Below are 20,910 nucleotides of genomic sequence, written 5' to 3' on the forward strand. Positions count from 1 at the left end.
CAGAAACAACACTAATAAAAAACACATCGCACTTTCTCCCTCAATACGAGGCACTTTCGGATGGACGAAAATCATTTACTTTTGGAACTAACAAACCCTTTTTACTTCCAGGAAGATTTCTGAACTCTTTTTAATTTTTGGATTAAACTATTCTATTTCTTCTTATTAGGCACCTATTTTCATATTCAAGCAATCGAACCTTGAAATAAAGTATCTGAAAAAAAAATAACTTTCAGAATATCGAGCTCTAAGATACTTAGTATGGCTTTGTAAGCTACGAAAATATATATGATACGGACAGAAAAAAGAAATGCATATCAGTCAAATGAAAACTCGTTCGAGGATTTTAGAAACACATGACAAAATTGAAAAAGGTCGATTATTTGAGGGATAATCTTTATCCCCACATCTAAGGATTGGGATGATCTTTGCCCTTTCCACTGCCTAGGAAAATTTCCACTCAGCAGAGACATGTTAATCAAATAGGCAATGCTGTTTAATATGTCGAACATTGTCGAAAGCAAAAAAGTTTCAGCATATGAACAGAAATCTTATCAAAACTGGCAGATTTAACATTCGTCAAATTGCGAATAACTTTTACAAACTGCACTGTTGTCCTTCACTAGAGTAGATTTAAAGATATCATTTCAAATGATCATTTGAATCATTTGAATCGTGTCCAAATTGACATCACTATTACACTAATTATTTTTGATGCAATTTTAATGCAACAACAGTTAAGTGTGTACCAAAGTACGCCCCATATGCAAACCATGTTCTACTCCTGATAGCTCGGTCACAACAGTGGTTAACATTTTCAGTATAGTTTTTTTTTTCTTTTTTTTTAATCATATAGGCATACCCCGCTTCTTTTATTTGGTACCATTAAATTGCCTGGTCTAATCTTCTATCCGTTCTCTGTTTCTTTTTCACAAACACTGAATACTCGGGGCTTACAGCCAAACAAGCTTATACTTTCATGTAGGTCCCGTCATACTTCTCTTTATTCAATCCCATTTCCATTTCCATTTCGACCAGTTTTCATTACAATTGCTGTGTTATCACCATGTATATTGTCTGGTCTTGCACATTGTTCATAAGGTAAAAGAATTTGTACTATTATTTCTGATGTAATATTCATAAATGAGAAGTATGAAAATACATGTAAATGAATTGAATTGAATTGAATTACACGGTTCATAAGGGACATTGTGAAGTGATGACATTATCAGTGATTATCACTATCTATCATTCTCTGTGAAAACATGGCAAACATGAAGGGGTGATGTTCGCTTTCTTTTTTCCCGATGGACTTTGAAAATGGAGTAGGTTTCATTGTTATTCAGTTATTCCGTAACACATGAATTTTCTGTGCCTAATAGGATGTTTGTGAGAGCGTAAATGAAAGATGAACCCTTAATCCGAATGTCGTTGGGTCATAGTTTATTATCGAAAAAAAAAAATGAAATAAGCTTCGTTGTTTCGAAGATTCGTTAATCCGAAAATGAAATCAAGATTCCTTATTATGAAGGTATGATAGTCCGACAGTGGAATAAGGTTCATTTCCGTAGGTTCGTTAATGCTTTCGTGCACTGATACCAGCCTGACGCAGGCGTCACACTCCCGAAGTAGAGCAAATAGCGATGGACACGCGATGAAGGAAGTGTTCAAATTCGGCTCTGACAGCATAATATGGGGCGTTTCGTGATGGCCTCTTACTGTCTTATGCCATAGTGTGACCACAGGGGAGTTTCTCAGGCTCCGGCAACAACTTCGGCATAAAGAACCTTTGGAATTACGCCACAAATGTTCGGATTAACGAACCCTATACAATGTCATTTTCGGATTATAAAATGGGCTTTAGAATCTCTGCAATCTGATTGATCGGTCGATTGCCATGCATTGATTTTTACCGATCCACACTGAGCCATGCGTCCGGTAAAATCCGAACGCATGGCTCAAGTCTTGTATAGTGTTGTAGGTGTACCGGACGCATGATGGGGAATATGGTTGTATTTCATGAATTTACGGGTCCATTCTATTATACAAATGATGCACAGGCCTATTTCGTGGATCAGTAAGAATTGGACGCTCTCGTTTAACTTTGGAACGGTTCCAAAGTTGAACTCGCGCATCCAATTATCACCGATCCATTCAGTCCTGTGCATCATTTATAGAATGTCATATTCCTTTCGCTGAAATATAAGGAGTATATAGGCACTCATAATGATAATACTTTCCATCTGAATTCAGTTGGGATGCCTCCTTACCTCTCTAAGGGGTCATTTACCCCCCCCCCCCCAAAAAAAAAAGAAGTAAATAAATAAAAAAAATCTCATTCCAGTGTTTTGTGGAAAGTTGCTAGGAAACTATCTGTATGAAAGCGAAAACCGGAATCGAAAAACCTTCCTCGGGAGAGATTTTCCTTTTTCAAACAAACTCGGCAGTGTAATTCAGGTTTGCTATTATTGTTGTGTCGTTGTTGTTGTTCGTTGGTTGGTTGGCTTGGGAGTTTTAAACATTTTTTCATGTTTTGTTTTTGTTTGCTTGTTGTTGTTTTTGCTCTCGACTAACGAGCAGAAAGGCAGTAATTAACCCTCAGTATGCACGCAATTTGCTCGTATAGCTCGCTCCACGCCCGCAGAACTAACCAGCTACACGGATATTGGCAGTTTCGACACTGTTCCTTGCCAGTAAAACACCCGTAATATGCTCGTAGAATGCCCGCAGGTGACATGCGCTTCTGGCGCTTAAGTATAGATCCACGGGCAACTTACGTACTTCAAGCGGGTCAACTGCTTGTGACTTGCGGCAACTACGGGCCTCCTACTGGTGTTCTGCGTGGACCTCTGCGGGCAATCACCGCGACTCACCCGGAAAAAGTTTTGGTCATGCTCAAAACCTGGCTGCGGGTAAATTGGACTTGCGTGCGCACCTCCGGGCAACTACGGGCGAGATATGCGCTAGGTACTGTCATGCCGGGCCAACTGCTGGGAGGTCAAAGTAGTAAAAATTTTCCCCCGCGAGTCAACCTTGAGCATGCTCAAAACTCGTTCTGGTTGAGTCGCGGGGGTTTGCCCGCAGAGGTACACGCAGAACACCAGTAGGAGGCCCTTAGCGGCAGCACCTTGCAGGAAACTCTCATGTAGGTACTTCGTAATCCCCGTATGTCGCTCGTAACTGAAAATGGATCGGTTTCGAAGCTCTCATGCTGGTCACACAGAATACATGCAAGTAGCAGGTAAGTAGCACGCGTCTAGCAGGTAAAATGCAAGTGCGAAACTCACCAACATCCTTAACCGCCCGCAGAAAATTCTCCTGCGTGCTGGAAAATCCCTCCTCGCAACAAGCCCGCGTAGCTTACCTGGAAAGGCGTGACAGGGCCTTTAATTTTGTAAAGCCCACCCCCCTCCCTCCCCCTTTACAGAATTCCTGGATCCGCCCCTATGATCAGTGACTTCCACTCAAAAACATTGACGAGTTTCCCACGTGCACTACTCACCAAACAACACGAATGATAATATTCCGATTTCCTGGGCATCTTGAAAGAACAAGAACACGGAAAGACAACGGTTTTACCGTTTCTAGTATTTTGGCAGGGTACCACGTTTGCCGATTTCCGTTTGTTTTTTCAGAGTGTAGATCGTCTGGGAGCTTACCAATTAGAAACAGCACACAGTGATGAGCAAATATACATACGCACACATTCACTGACACCGACATTGGCACTGTCACAGACATTTAAACATTACACCCAGATCACAAAAACTCACGATACATTTACAAAACAGCACAGAACCGTGCACTATCTGCTCAAACCCACCTTGTAGGCCTATATAACTTCTAACGAATTTTGTCGATATTTGGAAAGTAATGAAATGCAAACAGCAGACTGCATTTCTGTGTGTTCAAATTATTTATTAAGCACATTTACCTCATGACAAAGCTTAACATTATACCGTTGTACGGTTGTTCGAGAAAAGGAAGCAAGTGACAATGATTATAAATGCTACATTAATGAAGAAAATATCTTTTGGGGTAGGCCCTTCAACGTGGAAATTTGTGATTAGAAATAATGTTGATATTCATGCATATGGTAATGCATTCATGACAATTCGAATGATATTCTCATTGAAAATAATGATTTTGTAAGTTCCTTCCTTTTCCCAAGGTATTGTAGAATTTTAGCAGACATTAAAAAAAAAATCGGCAAAAGGAGCAAGTGACAATGATATCATGAGGTGGTAATGGTACATTGACTCAATGTAGCCTAGTATATGTATTGTGTACCACACACATACAAAATCTTTTGTATATTGGACCTTCGGTGTATATGTATTATAGAAAGGGATTTCCCCTAATCCAAAGTACATGTACTGTGTAGTTTAGAATGGCCAGATGCAACAGTGCAAAACCAGAACATGGCGCTGGCAAATCTTCATGACAGCACCGTGTATATATATACATACATACATATATATATATATATATATATATATATATATATATATATATATATATATATATATATATATATATTTAGGGGGTCCAAGGCTTAGTTGTAATACTAAATAGGATTTAGCTGGCCTAATGACTAATTCTATGCTATCTTCAATCGATGAAATAGTTACCCTCGTTGCACATTCAAATGTCTTTACATGGTTAACTAATATCAGTGATACATTTGCACATGTATTATTTAGATAGGCCTAGATGATTATCTAATATAGGTTACAGTCTTTAACTGTTAGACCCAAGGTCCAAGTACCAAATGTCCTCTCGACCGAAGGCCCGATAGACCTTCGGGCTCACGTCGCACTATAAGGCTATAGCGCTTTAATGCGAGTATACCGTGTTACGTATATTCACATCATATCATCGGTGCTGCGTTGTATGAAATGCATGCATGTATGACAATTGTGTGCATAAGAACATTAGAAGGCTCATTCCCTAATATTGCTGTGTCGATATGAAGGAGTCGTTCGCCATCTTAATCCTGCCCCCCCCCCCCCAAAAAAAAAAAGTGCTCGCGGGAAATCGCTCGGGGTCATCCCACTAGACCGACACCAACGAGTCATATAGCCCACGAGTTCGACACTAGGTAAAAAAAAATATTATAGGCCTATATATATATATATATATATATATATATATATATATATATATATATATATATATATATATAAAACCCACGAGTTCGACATGACAACACGGGGCTTAAAGGGAAGGTAAACCCAAAAAGTAATGTGGATTGAGTGAAAGCAGCAGCATTAGTAGAGCACATCAGTGAAAGTTTGAGGAAAATCGGACAATCGATGCAAAAGTTATGAATTTTTAAAGTTTTGGTGTTGAAACCGCTCGATGAGAAGACTACTAGAGGATATGACGTATGAGTGGACAACAATACAAAGAAAATATAAAGGAAATTCAACAAAAATTCACTTTTCTAGAATTATGAAAGAGCAATGGACCAACCTCTTTCAGAAAGCAGGGGGAATAATTGCTACCCCTAACATATGTCAATATCAAGTTGATGGAATTTGTAATTTTCATGAAAATGGATTTTTGTAGAATTTTCTTTATATTTTCTTTGTATTGTTGTCCACTCATACGTCATAACCTCTAGTAGTCTCCTCGTCCAGCGGTTCCAACACCAAAACTTTAAAAATTCATAACTTTAGCATCGATTGTCCGATTTTCTTCAAACTTTCACTGATGTGTTCTACTAATGTTGCTGCTTTCACTCAATCCACATTGCTCTTGGGGTTTATCTTCCCTTGAAAGGGGTGGATAGTTTTGGATGAGATGGAGATTCAGGTTTCCAACTTTTGTGATGAGATTTAAAAAAAGAATAAAGAGCGTACAGAGTGCAGAGTTCATTTGATGAAAATCAGATTTTCAATGGGTGAGATATATATATATATATATATATATATATATATATATATATATATATATATATATATAATTATATATACATAATTTATGTATATATATATATATATATATACATATATATGTATATATATATATATATATATATTATATAACAGCACTCAAGCTCATGCTCTCAATACCAACAGTTTATTTTGACACAAATTTTCGGGCTCCTCGCCCTCTATCAAGTCATCATAATATCAAAATAAACTATTGGTATTGACAGTATGAGCTTGAGTTCTGTTATATTTTTGATATTATCATACCAACACGTGGAATCAGTGAATGAAAAAAAAAATCACCAGACAAAATATTACAGAATTCAGTTCCTTTTTTAGATGTTTTCCTTTGCAGTGGACATTGAATTTTAATTCTTAAAATGCAAAAGCTCCCCCGGGGGGGGGGGGGGGGGGAGGGTGGAACCAATCCACCTGAATCTCCCCACTCCCTACTTGGCCGATGCTGCTCCGTCCCTCGCTTGAGTATTTCCACGGAAAATTTAACATGTTCTTTCCCCCCTCCCCCCCCCCCCCCCATCCGAACAAGTTCCAGTGTGCTGCATGAACTTCCCACACCGTGTACCCCACACGGTCTCTTCACTCTCTCAGAAAGGTCTATTTTTGTTTGTATATACTTTGTACTTTTAGTGCAACATGTATACTTACTTATAAGGCCTTTGAATGATCCCTTTGAATTGTTTCTACGTCATGCATGGTCCATCTTGATAATGAGTTGGAGAAGTGCATGAGATGGGAACATTCAAAATCATGCCTGAATCCTAATCTTCGTACTTAGCAAAATAAAAAACAAAACAAAACAAAACAAAAACACAAAAACACACACACACACAAACAAACAGAAACAACACTAATAAAAAACACACTGCACTTTCTCCCTCAATACGAGGCACTTTCGGATGGACGAAAATCATTTACTTTTGGAACTAACAAACCCTTTTTACTTCCCGAATCCAGGATGATTTCTGAACTCTTTTTAATTTTTGGATTAAACTATTCTATTTCTTCTTATTTCCACTCAGCAGAGACATGTTAATCAAATAGGCAATGCTGTTTAATATGTCGAACATTGTCGAAAGCAAAAAAGTTTCAGCATATGAACAGAAATCTTATCAAAACTGGCAGATTTAACATTCGTCAAAATGCGAATAACTTTTACAAACTTCACTGTTGTCCTTCACTAGAGTAGATTCAAAGATATCATTTCAAATGATCATTTGAATCGTGTCCAAATTGACATCACTATTACACTAATTATTTTTGATGCAATTTTAATGCAACAACAGTTAAGTGTGTACCAAAGTACGCCCCATATGCAAACCATGTTCTACTCCTGATAGCTCGGTCACAACAGTGGTTAACATTTTCAGTATAGTTTTTTTTTTCTTTTTTTTTAATCATATAGGCATACCCCGCTTCTTTTATTTGGTACCATTAAATTGCCTGGTCTAATCTTCTATCCGTTCTCTGTTTCTTTTTCACAAACACTGAATACTCGGGGCTTACAGCCAAACAAGCTTATACTTTCATGTAGGTCCCGTCATACTTCTCTTTATTCAATCCCATTTCCATTTCCATTTCGACCAGTTTTTTCATTACAATTGCTGTGTTATCACCATGTATATTGTCTGGTCTTGCACATTGTTCATAAGGTAAAAGAATTTGTACTATTATTTCTGATGTAATATTCATAAATGAGAAGTATGAAAATACATGTAAATGAATTGAATTGAATTGAATTACACGGTTCATAAGGGACATTGTGAAGTGATGACATTATCAGTGATTATCATTATCTGTGAAAATATGGCAAACATGAAGGGGTGATGTTCGCTTTTTTTTCCCCGATGGACTTTGAAAATGGAGTAGGTTTCATTGTTATCCAGTTATTCCGTAACACATGAATTTTCTGTGCCTGATAGGATGTTTGTGAGAGCGTAAATGAAAGATGAACCCTTAATCCGAATGTCGTTGGGTCATAGTTCATTATCGAAAAAAAAAAATGAAATAAGCTTCGTTGTTTCGAAGGTTCGCTAATCCGAAAATAAAATCAAGATTCCTTATTACGAAGGTATGATAGTCCGACAGTGGAATAAGGTTCATTTCCGTAGGTTCGTTAATGCTTTCGTGCACTGGTACCAGCCTGACGCAGGCGTCACACTCCCGAAGTAGAGCAAAGACGGACACGCGATGAAGGAAGTGTTCAAATTCGGCTCTGACAGTATAATATGGGGCGTTTCGTGATGGTCTCTTACTGTCTTATGCCATAGTGTGACCACAGGGGAGTTTCTCAGGCTCCGGCAACAACTTCGGCATAAAGAACCTTTGGAATTACGCCACAAATGTTCGGATTAACGAACCCTATACAATGTCATTTTCGGATTATAAAATGGGCTTTAGAATCTCTGCAATCTGATTGATCGGTCGATTGTCATGCATTGATTTTTACCGATCCACACTGAGCCATGCGTCCGGTAAAATCCGAACGCATGGCTCAAGTCTTGTATAGTGTTGTAGGTGTACCGGACGCATGATGGGGAATATGGTTGTATTTCATGAATTTACGGGTCCATTCTATTATACAAATGATGCACAGGCCTATTTCGTGGATCAGTAAGAATTGGACGCTCTCGTTTAACTTTGGAACGGTTCCAAAGTTGAACTCGCGCATCCAATTATCACCGATCCATTCAGTCCTGTGCATCATTTATAGAATGTCATATTCCTTTCGCTGAAATATAAGGAGTATATAGGCACTCATAATGATAATACTTTCCATCTGAATTCAGTTGGGATGCCTCCTTACCTCTCTAAGGGGTCATTTACCCCCCCCCCCCCCAAAAAAAAAAGAAGTAAATAAATAAAAAATCTCATTCCAGTGTTTTGTGGAAAGTTGCTAGGAAACTATCTGTATGAAAGCGAAAACCGGAATCGAAAAACCTTCCTCGGGAGAGATTTTCCTTTTTCAAACAAACTCGGCAGTGTAATTCAGGTTTGCTATTATTGTTGTGTCGTTGTTGTTGTTCGTTGGTTGGTTGGCTTGGGAGTTTTAAACATTTTTTCATGTTTTGTTTTTGTTTGCTTGTTGTTGTTTTTGCTCTCAACTAACGAGCAGAAAGGCAGTAATTAACCCTCAGTATGCACGCAATTTGCTCGTATAGCTCGCTCCACGCCCGCAGAACTAACCAGCTACACGGATATTGGCAGTTTCGACACTGTTCCTTGCCAGTAAAACACCCGTAATATGCTCGTAGAATGCCCGCAGTATAGATCCACGGGTAACTTAAGTACTTCAAGCGGGTCAACTGCTTGTGACTTGCGGCAACTACGGGCCTCCTACTGGTGTTCTGCGTGGACCTCTGCGGGCAATCCCCGCGACTCACCCTGAAAAAGTTTTGGTCATGCTCAAAACTTGGCTGCGGGTAAATTGGACTTGCGTGCGCACCTCCGGGCAACTACGGGCGAGATATGCGCTAGGTACTGTCATGCCGGGCCAACTGCTGGGAGGTCAAAGTAGTAAAAATTTTCCCCCGCGAGTCAACCTTGAGCATGCTCAAAACTCGTTCTGGTTGAGTCGCGGGGGTTTGCCCGCAGAGGTACACGCAGAACACCAGTAGGAGGCCCTTAGCGGCAGCACCTTGCAGGAAACTCTCATGTAGGTACTTCGTAATCCCCGTATGTCGCTCGTAACTGAAAATGGATCGGTTTCGAAGCTCTCACGCTGGTCACACAGAATACATGCAAGTAGCAGGTAAGTAGCACGCGTCTAGTAGGTAAGATGCAAGTGCGAAACTCACCAACATCCTTAACCGCCCGCAGAAAATTCTCCTGCGTGCTGGAAAATCCCTCCTCGCAACAAGCCCGCGTAGCTTACCTGGAAAGGCGTGACAGGGCCTTTAATTTTGTAAAGCCCCCCCCCCCTCCCCCTTTACGGAATTCCTGGATCCGCCCCTATGATCAGTGACTTCCACTCAAAAACATCGACGAGTTTCCCACGTCCACTACTCACCAAACAACACGAATGATAATATTCCGGATTTCCTGGGCATCTTGAAAGAACAAGAACACGGAAAGACAACGGTTTTACCGTTTCTAGTATTTTGGCAGGGTACCACGTTTGCCGATTTCCGTTTGTTTTTTCAGAGTGTAGATCGTCTGGGAGCTTACCAATTAGAAACAGCACACAGTGGTGAGCAAATATACATACGCACACATTCACTGACACCGACATTGGCACTGTCACAGACATTTAAACATTACACGCAGATCACAAAAACTCACGATACATTTACAAAACAGCACAGAACCGTGCACTATCTGCTCAAACCCACCTTGTAGGCCTATATAACTTCTAACGAATTTTGTCGATATTTGGAAAGTAATGAAATGCAAATAGTAGACTACATTTCTGTGTGTTCAAATTATTTATTAAGCACATTTACCTCATGACAAAGCTTAACATTATACCGTTGTACGGTTGTTCGAGAAAAGGAAGCAAGTGACAATGATTATAAATGCTACATTAATGAAGAAAATATCTTTTGGGGTAGGCCCTTCAACGTGGAAATTTGTGATTAGAAATAATGTTGATATTCATGCATATGGTAATGCATTCATGACAATTCGAATGATATTCTCATTGAAAATAATGATTTTGTAAGTTCCTTCCTTTTCCCAAGGTATTGTAAAATTTTTGCAGACATAAAAAAAAAAAAATTCGGCAAAAGGAAGCAAGTGACAATGATATCATGAGGTGGTAATGGTACATTGACTCAATGTAGCCTATATGTATTGTGTACCACACACATACAGAATCTTTTGTCTATTGGACCTTCGGTCTATATGTATTATAGAAAGGGATTTCCCCTAATCCAAAGTACATGTACTGTGTAGTTTAGAATGGCCAGATGCAACAGTGCAAAACCAGAACATGGCGCTGGCAAATCTTCATGACAGCACCGTGTATATATATTTATATATATGTCATATATATATATATATATATATATTTGGGGATCCAAGGCTTAGTTGTAATACTAAATAGGATTTAGCTGGCCTAATGACTAATTCTATGCTATCTTCAATGGATGAAATAATCACCCTCGTTGCACATTCAAATGTCTTTACATGGTTAACTAATATCAGTGATACATTTGTACATGTATTATTTAGATAGGCCTACATAATTATCTAATATAGGTTACAGTCTTTAACTGTTAGACCCAAGGTCGAAGTACCAAATGTCCTCTCCACCGAAGGCCCAATAGACCTTCGGGCTCACGTCGCACCATAAGGCTATAGCGCTTTAATGCGAGTATACCGTGTTACGTATATTCACATCATATCATCGGTATTGCGTTGTATAAAATGCATGCATGTATGACAATTGTGTGTATAAGAACATTAGAAGGCTCATTCCCTAATATTGCTGTGTCGATATGAAGGAGTCATTCGCCATCTTAATCCTGCCCCCCCCCCCAAAAAAAAAAAAAAAAAGTGCTCGCGGGAATTCGATCGGGGTCATCCCACTAGACCGACACCAACGAGTCATATAGCCCACGAGTTCGACACTAGGTAAAAAAAAATATATATATATATATATATATATATATATATATATAAACCCACGAGTTCGACATTACAACACGGGGCTTAAAGGGGTGGATAGTTTTGGATGAGATGGAGCTTCAGGTTTCCAACTTTTGTGATGAGATTTAAAAAAAAAAAAAATAAAGAGCGTACAGAGTGCAGAGTTCATTTGATGAAAATCAGATTTTCAATGGGTGAGATATCCAAAGACAAAGTAAAACAATGTGGTCCTAATGAAAGGTGGATCCCACCTCTTGTTGAATGTCTCGGCCATTTCAAAACCAATTTTCAACAAATAAACTGTGTAATTATTCTTAGAATAATTGTCTGCTCTTAATTACTTCATAAGATGTTTCTCATTATCTCACAAAAAGTTCGAAACTTGAAACCCTCATCTCAACCAAAACTATACCACCCCTTTAATGTGTCGGTCTCGTGGGCCTTGTTTACTTAGACTCGTGGGCTGTATGACTCGTGGGCTGTACAAATGACTACGTGTGTGTGTTTGAAATACTGAGGAAGTAATAAAGTAAACTTTTAACCTTACCTGTACCTCTTGAAACGTTTAGGCCTAAAGTTATCACTTGAGGGAAATACTATGTGAAAATGTGTCACTGATCTAAACTGAGACTCAAAAGTGATGACATGCAGACATGTATCATGCGTGACTGAAGGTGAGTTGAGTTTGCATGAATTTGCATTGATACTGTTACTTAACTAACTTGTTCCTTGTTGTTTAATGTATTGTGTTAAGTGGCCTGTTAATGAACACTCTGTTGCACCACAAACACCCTTCAAACGTTTAAACGTTAAATGTAGATGTGAATGCTGAGACCTACCGTGCGACTGCTTGGTGAGATTCAGAGCTGCTAAAATCATGAGACTGTGTCCCTGAACAATCCTGTCATTGTCAGTGCTATTGCACCCTAATCGTCGCCACCAAAGAAGAGACTCACCTTGTGGGTTGGGGAGCACATACGCATGATTAATCAGTAAGAGGTAGCAATGTGTACCATCAGGCATCGCTGACAAAAGACGAAACATTCCTTTGTAGTTCAAAGGGCTCTTAAAGGACGGCATGCATGTTGATGGCTGCGTGGAAACATTTTGAGTTCAAACTTGTCGACCGAATCCTTGAAACCCCAAGCAAATTGTCATCACCACCCCTGACACTGACACTGTCGCATGGCCTATTTCGTTAAGAAATCAGTCATTTCGTTAATGAAATTGTCATTTCGTTGACGAAATAGGCCATGCGACACTTGGCACCCCATACAAAACTATGGCCTTTATCCATGGTTTCAACCATGGTTTCAATTGTACCATCTTCGTGAATTCGGGCCTTATATATAAATGAAGAGTTTGTTTGCAAAAACCGATAAGTCCATTTCTGAAGATTTTGAATTATGGTCTCTGTCATAAAGTACAAAATAATACCTTTTAAATGATATATTGGTCACTACATATAAAGGTACATTTTTGAAGTTATGGTCAAAAGAAGCAGAAATTTTTTTATTATTTTCTTTATTTTTCTTGACCTTTAATCGCAAATATCTCCATTTGGCAAATATGGACTTATCGGTTTTTGCAAACAAACTCTTCAAATATAAATCTAAATATTCTTGGATATGCGAGTGTGTTTGTGTGTGTGTGTGTGTGTGTGTGTGTGTTCGTTTGTGCATTCCGTCATAAACATACATACAGATATAAAATACATCATAAGGTAAGGAAAATGATACATTCATAATAATGAAACATACATACATGGAAAGTAAAATGTAAGAAACATCATCAATAAATGAAAAAGAATAGAATACAGGATGATAGAGAAAGATGACAGCTGGATAGCCCATAATCAGCTGCACTGTTCTCGTGTCGCTGATCTTCCAGGGGACCATTTTTAAAGAGTTAAGAAAGAAAAAAAAAAGATTAGAAGGTTACATATAAAATACAAAATATTAATAGCCTCATGAAATATTGCTTTATATTGCAATATTAAAGATCTCAAGGTAATATAAACTTTCTTCAAATACATCAACGTGTTGCCTTTAAAATCCTTGTTATTGCTTATAAGATAATATGTAATAATCTTGTCCCATCCTGTCTTAAAGACTTGATTTCCTTCCGCTCCTCCACTTCAACCCGTTCTCTCCGTTCTTCCTCCACTCTCCAATAATTATCGCATGGTCCCCGCACCTGTACCGATTATGATGATAGGGCTTTTTCTGTTACTTCCCCCATCTCTTTGGAATAAACTCCCTCTCTATATTCGTAATGCTGAAAGTGTTGATAAGTTCAAATTATTGCTGAAAACTTATCTATTTACTAATCCTAATTTTGTGTTGTTGTTGTTATATCATATGTACGTAATGCTGTATATTAGCTCAATATTTTTTTTCCGGATAAATGCGCTTAGAAACATCAGTGTCAAGCGCTATATAAATGTTATTCATTATCATTATCTTGTAGTGTGTAAAAACATTTCTTCTGTATCCAAGCAAATGGATGGATTTATATAATTGATATTAACCTTATTCAGGAAAGGGCGGTTTAAAATCATTCAGTGGCGTGCAGTGTGTGAGTGTGTGTGTGTGTGCGCGTGTGTGTGTAGGGGGTGTTATAGTAAGCATATTTTTTGTGTATCATGTTATGTGGATTTTGAAGAATTATCCCAAGGTTAAGGATTGGGATTTTGATTGTAATACATGTTGTCCTTCATCCTAAATGAGGACGTGTTAATTTAATTCATGTCTACATGATTGTTACAATAAAATAAAATTGAATGATAATAATATCTATATTCATCTAGTTGTCTCATCATATTGATGATCATTGAAATGGGACCTCTAAGATTAGCCTGTCCAACTTTACTCCACAAATTTCACATTTTCCCTGCTCTGGAAGATAGGCAAGCCCACCTCTTCCAATATCCTCCCCCTGCTTGGTCGCTTCACTCCCTCGCCTGGATTCTACCGCTTTCTAAAATCAAAATGTTGGCATGTATGCTAAGATCTAATGTTAATACTGTTAATACTGAAGTTAAATTCTATAGATTCTACTTAGATCAACTTGTTTATACTTTGTATAGATCTAGTCTAGATCAAGTTCACTCTGAAATTTTAAGTGTAATTTAAATTCCAGTTAGAATCTGATACCTTTTTCATCAAGTCACCTAGCTCTCCTTCAGCTGGGAGAAGAATTTGATTATGTGTGCATGCTACTGTAACATGTCATGCAGCTGCATGGTAGCTGGCAGTGGCTTTTACTGTATGTAAGGGCCCGGTCACACTGCCCAATCGCGTACAGCGCCGATCTGGCGCACATCGGCTGACAACTACGAAGGTTCCACGTCAGACAAACTCATGAAAATAATGCGCAAATCGCGCATGTACCGCGTAAGGCTCGAATTTCTTACGTGATTCATGCGTTTACGCGACTTTAAGGCAGTGTGACCGGGCCTTGGCCAGGTTTTGAGCAGCTCAAAATTCGGCTTCGCGTAAAAGTTTACGCAGTATTGCGCTGTTTAACGTAATTTTTGCGTAGTTTGCGTAGTTCTTACGCGAACAATGCATGAAATATGCGTGGAATATCAGTGATCGTTCGTGAAAATGTTGCCGCTATCGCGTTCATGCACGAATCATGCGCGAGTTATACGCAGTTCATTAGTGACAAAGCGCAGATTATGCGTGGTTTTCCATGGACCTCAGTCGTCGCGCACAACCACGAATTCGCTCTATTTGGGGCCTTTACGTGCCTATGGGCTGAAAGTGCGTGGTTTGTTAGTGATTTTTGCATGATCTTCCCGTAGTTCTTGCGCAATTCATCGGAGATTCTCATCGCGTAAATCAGTGAAAATTCTAGACGGACAAGCACGCACAACCAATTTTCTTGCGTGATTCATGCGTTTACGTGACTTTTGGGCAGTGTGACCCGGCCCTTTAACATACAGACAGGGTTTAGGTACTCATGGTACTTGCACATTATGCAGGCATGGTATGTCACTGATCACTGTGCATGCACGTGTATAAATTGCTGGGATCTGATTGGCTGCTGAAGAATTGGGAAGGCCTGAGCGGTACGTATGATTGGGGGACTGTGATTGGTCACTGCTGTTACTCGCTTCCTTTTGCCAAAGTTTCTTTTATGCAATTTTGTGCACTTGCTTCCTTTTGCCACCCAAGTATCTAAAAAAAAAGGACCAAATTGTGACCTTTGGCTTTTTAGTTAAGCAGAGTATGCTTTGAATATGCCGATTCAATCAAAAACAAAAATCATATCCACAAGTGTGTCATCTGTTTCGTTTTACCAAAGTAGAGTCGTATTATTGTGCAGACCATCACTAAAATATTGTTAACTTCATGAGAATTATATAGTTGCACATTCTTTCAAAAAATACATCACCTCTCTAAACAGCAATCCTTTAATCAAAAATTTATTCAAAACCCATATGTACTATAGTAAATACCTTTGAAAATTACAATAGTAGTTTTGCGTGTAATATCGTATATATATACAAATTCTTCCTTCACTGAAATTTCCCACGTTATTTCTGTGGCATAGTGGCATCGCATATGTCCCTACATCCGTCTATAATATGTTTGTTTCCTTTTTTCTCCCTCTCTCTTTCAATTGTTGATGAAAACATTGTGCATGAGAACTAAGAGTTTAGCGAACTGTCGATTTCAGAGCCTACATTCGACGCCTTTACGCATGCGTACACTATTTTTATCTCACAGCACTACAAAATACTCAACACACACACAAACACACACACAAACACACACACACTTACACGCACACATTTAGGCACACACATACGCACACACACATACACATTCCGTGAAGCTGAAAAAGAAAACTCACGAGATAATCTTGAAAACATTCCGGAATAGATCTTCTGGAAAACATTTCCGGAATAGTTCCGCTGGCAAGCAGCTCCACACTGCATCACCTTTGAAGACGCTTTATACGTAACACTCGGCTATAATAACTATCTCTTTGGACTTTGCCCCTTGATGTATGCATTAAACTGATTTAGGTTAGTTTTTTTTCTCTCTCTCTCTCTCTCCCTCTTTTCCCTATTTTCTGTTCCCTTTTTTCACACTTTTTTTTTTCCATTCTTGATTTTTCCGGTTTCCCGCACTCTTTGTAGTTGTAAACTTTTCACCCCCCCCCCCTTTCCCCTTCCCTCAGAGGTACCCACATAATACAAGCATAGTCTTTTGAGTGGGTCCCCCAACTTTTTTTTCCACATAGTGTATAAATACGTTTGTATGTCGCTCTTTTGTACTCATCATGTACACACGAACATGTTGTTATTCTTGGCTGGCTATGTACATTCTCAATGACACGTATGTCAGATATTTTCATGTTTCTTTGAATATTCTGTTAAAAAAGTGGAAATAAAGTTTAAATTTGACTTTGAATTTGACCTTTATAATGGCAATGATGGGGAAATGATTGTAACTTACAACACTAGTAAGCATGCAACATCTATAATACTTCATAACACTCCAGTTATTTGATTTGGCGTAGATAGGAGGTAACAACCTGGATGTACCTCCGAAAAGTGCGAAAATCTCCGATTTTAGGAGAAAGACAAAATGACCGACGAGACTGGGATATCAAAAGCACGAACTAGAGGTAAATGCTAAACTGATTCAAACAAGTTATATTTAGTCAAAGTCACAATGTCGTTCATATGCATTCTCCGCTCCCAAGAACAATACCGTGGTTTTGAAAACGAAAGTTGTCCATCACATACTTCATCAAGTAAGTTTATCATTACGTTTCAAGGCAGGATATCCAACAATTTATATTGACCTCAAGATTCAAACAGTGAGGTGAGACGAAACACCTCCGTGATTCAAACAACTGATACTTAGTCAAAGTCACAGTGTCGTTGTTTGTTTGTTTGTTTGTTTGTTTGTTTGTTCATTTTCCATCTGAGAAGATCTTCATTCTCTGTTTCCAAGAACAGTACCGTGGTTTTGAAAATAAAAGTTTCCATCACATACTTAATCAAGTATAATCACGTTTCAGAGTAAGATATCCCATAATTCATATTGACCTCGCATGGGGTTGTTATGCTATATACTTTTCAATACGTAACAATGGACAAGAATCGAATATTCGAAGGAATGAGAAGAACATCGACGTGTTTACTTCCTTTCAAATTGTCTCTATACGATACTGGCAAATCTCCTTCCGATATCATGTATCATGCATTTTTTTTTTTTTTTGGCGTTCATCTTTTCTTCACTATTACACCTTATATCTTCTTTCCAAATGAAAATTGGCATTTTAACAACACCGCTCCATTTCCGCTTGGTATCAAATGATATCTCATAAAACCACTTGTGAATTAAACCCAATTATTTTTCATCAATTCATTTCAATCATTTATTTTTTTTTAATTTCCAACAGAAACATATAGACATTTTACAGAAGAGAAATACACAACTTACATCACAACACATTGAAAGAAATTAGGTTTGCAGAATATTCTAAGTATAAACGGAAATGATAGAAGTAAAGAGGAATGCTGAATGCTAAAAGAGAGAACACTATAACAATTGATTTTATTTTCCGTGTGAAAAAAAACACCAACAACAACAACAACGGCTGGATATCCCATGCCAAATGGCATCGCTGGTCTTCCATGGGGTCCAGAACATGAAAATTACAAATACAATATGAAATTATGAAATACATAAGTTGAAAACATAAAGATATGAATTACATAGTTTATATTTAATCTAGATAAATGAACACTTGGGAAATCTTTATATCCATGGGAAGGTCATTATATTCCTTAGCATATCTATATTTAAACAAGATGAGAGTTGATGGATGGTTGCAGCCGCTCAGCAGTGATTCCTTGATTTCAATTGATTATTAAAGTTGGAATTTCAGATCCTTTGCAACCTTTAAAATATTAGCACAATTTTACGATTTCATAATGTTGATTTATAAAACATTAAATTTTGTCCTGAGATTAATATTTTTTTTATAAATAGTCATTTTTCTTTAAATTATTAAAAAAAACTTAAAACTAAACTATCACAAAGATTATTCTAATATTTAGATAGAGCATATGTAAATATAGATTGTGTAAAAATAGTCCTAGTTAAACATGTTAAAGGCAGATGAAATTCATCAAACAGAGTGATGAGTCGGGTATGTATGGAAGGAGCGGTTTCTCGCTAACATTCTGGTGAAAACGAACGGTAATAGATTATTACTGAGTTTGTAGATAAATTGGCCAAGATGATGATAATAAAGAACGGTTTACTTCAAAATTTTGCTTTCGAAAAACAAAACATCGGTGTGAGATCTCCAAGATACGTGGCAAATCATTCGAAGGTTTTTTTTTTCTGAAGACGGGACAGTCTGTCGAGATAAGTTGGATGAGTGTTCCCCTAGGCTATGATACCATAATTAAGATAAGGTAAGATTAAAGCTCAATATAACATTAAAAGGGTGGGAGTGGGATATAATATTCCAATCTTTTATTAACATCGATTTTTGAGATATTGCGTTTTACATACATTACATACATTTAGTTTTAAGAAGATTTAAAGACAACTTTTGACCTTATCCAACTAACAATTTATTAAGTTCAGAATTGAACGTTTCCACCAGAATATGAGGATATGAATGGGACAGAAATACATTTGAGTCATTAGCAAACATTACAAAAGATAAAATATTAGAAGAATTTGTTATATCATTAAATATGTACAGAATGAACAAAGAGGTTATAGTAAATAACCAGGTTCCCGAAAAAAGACTATCTTTGTCAATCAAAAAAGAAAAGAGTAAGCTTTGCATATAGATGTATTAATTACATTTGGTGACAATCATTATGTACCAACATGTTAACAGTAAAATGAATGTATTACTTGTCTCTCCTTTTCTTTGCTAAAAAAAAAGGGGAAAAAATCACCTACTCCTCTTTTCTTTCATGCTAATGCGTCCATACCCGGGGTTTGTGTATAAATACACGTGCTCATACATGTCATAATATATTTCGTTTTCTTGATGTATACTTACATGTACAAGTAACAATCGAGATAGAAGTTCAGTAAAATGAATGCGATACTCAAATGAAGTGAATTGCAAATCGGTATCCCTCAGTACTTTTCATAAACTACGAGGTACACCAAGACAGGTATATAATAGTCTATCAGCAAGCTTGCATCGAAAACCTGTACAAAGTATAGGAATAATCAGCATTGGTCCGCGTACAGTTATAGCTCCAATAACTATCAATATCAAAGCTTTCCCTCAAAGTTTTCCCATACGGGCAAATCTGCGGTGGAACATTATGAGAGCAGTTATACACAACATGAAAATGAAACGGATTTATCACAGTGCTTCAGATACCTAAAGAGAAGACCCTGTTAAGAATACTATAATGAACATGCATACTGTTGTGTAATATACATCGAATCAAACTGCTGCACATGTGCAAAATGCAGACTGATTTCTCATTGTTTCTTTCTTCTGTGAACTTGGTTGACAGTTTTCCTTTTTCTTACAACTTATTGTTATTGAGCAAGAACATCTTAAGTCAACCAATTGTCAACTAAGCTTCCATACATTTTTCCTTTTTCGATATTCAACCATAAAACTCAATTGTACCTTGTAACATCACTACAAATATATGTGTTGTTAATTACGTGTCTTGTGCGTAAACCAATGTCAGGGCGAGGTTTCCCCTCCACACCTCTGCTATCTGACCTCCTTGTTGATCCACTGTGACTCCCAACGCTGAGTGTAATGAATGATAGAACCATGGCTTGTTTCAACCATTTTTATTTCCTATTACAGTGTATATACATTCATATGTATATATATATATATATATATTTCTTTTTTTTTTTTGATGGCGGTTATCAAAAAAGTTTAACGGGAAAAAAAGAAAACCTTTTTCGGTCATCATTTTAGGGATACACGGTCCAATTTTGCAAGGTTATGCTCATCCACCACCTGGTCATTCTCAAGTATGGTGACAGTTTATAGTACCTCATTTTTTCACGTATTGATTGAAGCCAGACATTTCTACCCACATATTTCACTTCATAGTTTCAAAATGTTTTTGAACCCACAACTTTAAATTTTTAAAGAAAGTCACTAATCTCTTTTAATTTATAACTGGTAAATGGTTCTTTTAAACCTCCCACACTTTTTGGTATTGAACTCCGATTTTTTATTATTATTATTATTTTTAGTACAGCACATCCCTCACCGCTTTGGCAGATATTTATCCTACTGTGAACTGTCCGAAAAAAAAAATCCCTTTGTTCTACGAATCACCTGTTGAAACTCCGAACCCATTGATAAGACGTCCGTATTATACATG

Source organism: Diadema setosum, chromosome 18 (genome assembly GCF_964275005.1).
Source record: "Diadema setosum chromosome 18, eeDiaSeto1, whole genome shotgun sequence".
NCBI classification, from domain to species: domain Eukaryota; kingdom Metazoa; phylum Echinodermata; class Echinoidea; order Diadematoida; family Diadematidae; genus Diadema; species Diadema setosum.